A 4,217-nucleotide genomic window follows, 5' to 3' on the forward strand; every position below is an offset into this window, starting at 1 on the left:
GAAAACCTTTAACCTTCACTTGTGCTGAGGAAAGAAACCGGGGCCTCTACACTGGACGTCTCTTCCGTTTACTCTGCGGCGTGGTGCAGCGTGGCTGACTGGAGACCAGGCGGAGGCCATCGCCGGCCCTCCACGTGGTCTGGCCTTAACGCTCTTATCGGGAGTCGTACTCCCAGCCTACTACGACGGCTTTAGCCCCAGCATGAGCCCTAAGCCACAGACCTCGGCTATGAGACTAACAGCCCCTGGACAGAGGGCGCCTTGTGCGGCTAATAGTCTGCTAATGAAGGGGGGGCGTACGAGCCTTGACTTTATACACATACGCGACATGTGAGAGCTGCTCATGAAGGGATTAAAGACCGACACATAGCTGTTAGTCTTGATTTCCCCCTTTTATTTTATTTTTTGCCCTAACGTACCCTCGGCAGGGGGGGTATTCTGTCTGGACTCACACTTTCTCTGAGGAGAGTTGGTTCGAGGCTTACAGCCTCTCAGCGAGATTTACACGTTGGGGTTGGAAGGCAGAGCAAATAACGGCCGAATCAGTGGTTGTTGTTGCTGCTCGCAACTCCTCCATCTACTACTCGAGCACCTGCAAAGGAAGTCGCAGAGGGAAGCTTGATTTCCTTTGCAACGTTTTGTTATAAATGGAAATGCACATTTTGTCAGAGAAAAAAAAGAAAAAAGAAAAGAAACTTTACACTGTGGGGAGGCGATAACAAATCTAAACAAGCGCACAAACCAAAAGGGGAGACAACGTTCAACAGTTGCAGATGATCGTCAGCAATTAAGGAATGGTGTTACTTTGGCCCCCAAGGCACAGTTGTAATTTGTGATATTGGGCTACACAAACGAAACTGAATTGACCCGCTTATATTGACTGGGATAAACAATTCAGCAACTATTTCAGCATCATCATAAATACAATTTTTTTTAAAAAACCCTTGCATCGTGTCTTAGCTGGTGTGTAGAAGGATTGTGGGCGTCACAACCAACTACTGAATACAAATTAACACAATCGGCAAACTGCTGCAACACGACGAAACAGTGCAGTCTGTATGCGTGTGTGCGTGTGCGTGCGTGTGTCCATCACAGAGATAACCGCAGAGATATGCCTCGGCTTTACGCCGCAATCACAGATGCTTGTTAAGAAAAAAAAAACAACGAAACAAAAACAAAACACATGAGCTCCATTGCTAACGTAAACAACAAGCGGGGGGGGGGGAGACGCTCCGGTACTTACAGCCTGGCCTTGGATCGGGCGACTGTGACGAGCGATCATTTATCCACGCTGTCGCTGCGGATTACAGATGCCGTGCCACACGCTTGACTGACAGGTTGGCGGGGCGTCGCGAGGGCTCACCATTTATGGGGCTGCGTTGCCTTCACTCATTTTCACTTTCGCAAGCCACACGTCGAGGCCACGGCCTCCGCGTCGGACCCCCCCCCCCTCTCTCTCTCCCTCCGCTTTCTCCTATCTTCACATCGGTCGGGTGAATGTGAACGTTTCGCGTTTCGCACGCCGCCGTTAGTTTCGAGCTTGTTTCGTTTATACAGCGCTTTAAAAAAACAAACGCGGGTCTGACAAACAACGGGGAGAGTAAAACAAAATGGCTGCCCTCCTACCGCTCGTCCTGCTCCCGGGTGGCGCTCGAGCCTATCCCAGCAGCCATTGGGCGGCAGGCGGGAGACGCGCTGGACAGGCCGCCGGGCCATCACAGGGTTTTTATTTAACCATAAAACATGGTTAAACACAATTAAACGTGGATTAAGACACGGAGAAACTAAATACGTACAAGACAGCAAGACCAAAGCGACGTACGAATCGGTTTAAATAGTTACTAAGCTTTATAACTCGCTAATTCCGAAAACACTACCTTTTCACTTGGCGGCGATTATCGTCGTCAGTTGTTCGCCGGTGGCCTGACTGCGCAAGCGCAGGGACCTGCTCATTACTGATTGGCTCTCTCTGGTGCGTGTCTCCAGACAGATTTGGAGTTCGGGCGCGCTTGTTTTTGGTTGCCAATGGTACCTATTGTAACGCGCATGGATAAGTAGACACGTTGGTCCCTGACTAACGGGTCGGACCCTTTAGTCGACTGGTTAACGTTGTCGCTTGCGGTGCAGGGGACACGGGTTCGCGTCCCGGCTGCGGCGACGGTATCTCGGACTGCCCCCCCGAATTCGCTACACTATTTTATTTTTTTTCTTCTCCCAACTGCAGAGGTGGAAAAACCCGGTCCAGAAAGTAAAAACCCTAACCGTGTCTTTACTCTATCCATGTGTTAAACCAGCTGATTTGGGGAAACTAGTCAGTGCAATCTGATGGTTTAGTACATGGGTGGAGCAAAGACACGGTTAGGGTTTTTACTTTCTGGACCGGGTTTTTCCACTTCTGCCCAACTGTATCTGGCCAATTACCCGCTCTTTTTGAGCCGTCCCGGTCGCTGCTCCACCCCCTCTCTGCCGGTTCCGGGGGGCGCCCCGACCGACCAGAGGAGGCGCTAGTGCAGCGACCAGGATAAATACCCACATCCGACTTCCCAACTGCAGACACGGCCACTGTGTCTGTAGGGTCGCCCGATCAAGCCGGAGGTAACACGGGGATTCGACCCCACAATCCCATGTTAGGTAGGTCACGGAATAGACCGCTACGCTACCCGGACATAATTACCCTTGTAACCAACGGCAACAACAACGGCATACATTTCGGGGCTCTCGGTGTAGCTGCTGGCTGCTCTCGTTCGTTTCCTATAACGACTTCCGCTTCCGTGCGTCCGTCATTATTCACATTCGGGTTAGCAGCTTGAGACGGGGAAATGGAGTTGGACTTGAGAGACGACGTCTGCGACCGGACTGTTTCACAAGTAGTCGATACGAGTCGAACGTTTCTCCACGAAATACACAATCACGGATACTTCCTGTTGGTGTTTCAGATCCAGACGACATGTCTGCTAATGCGACCCGCCTCTTCCGCCTCCCAGACGGACTGTTACCTACATGCAACCAAAGCATGGTCCTGAAGAAAGCACCGCCTACTCAAACGTGATTGGTCAACACTACCCGGACTACAACAGAAACCAAAACACTGCCAAGATTTATATATATATATATATATATATATATATATATATATATATATATATATATATATATATATGGTACCATATATATATGGTACCTGTCTACTTATCCGTGCACGGATAAGCAGACAAGTAAACACGTTAGCCCTTGGCTAACGGGTCGGACCCTCAAGTCGACTGGTTGACGTTGTCGCCTGTGGGGCAGGAGACACGGGTTCGCGTCCCGGCTGCGGCGGCTCCCATGGCTGCCCCCCTAATTCGCTACAATATGAACTTTGTTAAAAGAAACACTCAACACTCTTTAAACACTCAACGGTAGGGAAAGTGCTCAACAAATAAGGATCAAAATAATCCAGGATTTTAGCTGACTATCTATATATATATTTAATTTATGATTGCATGAAACAGGCTTGTACTGTCTCAAAGAATTTACTTGACTCACTGGATGTTTTATATATATATATAGTATATATATATATTAATAGAGATTATCCTAGTACATATAGGCAGTAGAAACAGATAAAGGTAAAAACACAATATAGTGGGGGTACAAGTGTCTGGGTGTTTGGGTAGCTGAATGTGAACTAGTCCTCCTCACTCCATGAGAGAAGATGGCTGTTTCAGTCTCAGCTGACACTTGGTCTGCATATGCCCAAGATGTGTAGGCCTGCGTTTGCTGAGACATCAACATGTGTGAAAAGTGATTGAATTTATTCATTTTTCTTTGTAGCTCTGCATTCCAGAGGTGTGACATACAACGAATCACTGGCTACATATATAAAATATGATCGTTTTCATATATTTTATGTATGAAAAGAGCTCATATGTCTGCACCGCACAGGTTTTCTCTGTTATTGTCTCTGATATAGACCGATGACTAATTCAAGCTTTCCAATGGTGGGTTATTATTAAGGGATTCACGTGTATGAATCTGTTGTTGTAGAAACAACAGAAACAGGTATGTTTCTGTTGTTTTTACTGACTGATTGTGACGGTTGGTTCTCCTTAACTTGGCCTGTTCGACAAGGGCCTCTGTCTTCATTTTACTCTCCTCCCTTATTTGTGAACCGTCTCTTCTTCTGAAAGTTGTTCAAATAAACCAGCATTGATTTAAATGAAAAGTAGAAAGCTCAG

The sequence above is a fragment of the Lampris incognitus genome, chromosome 15 (assembly GCF_029633865.1).
Source record: "Lampris incognitus isolate fLamInc1 chromosome 15, fLamInc1.hap2, whole genome shotgun sequence".
In the NCBI taxonomy this organism is placed as follows: Eukaryota; Metazoa; Chordata; class Actinopteri; order Lampriformes; family Lampridae; genus Lampris; species Lampris incognitus.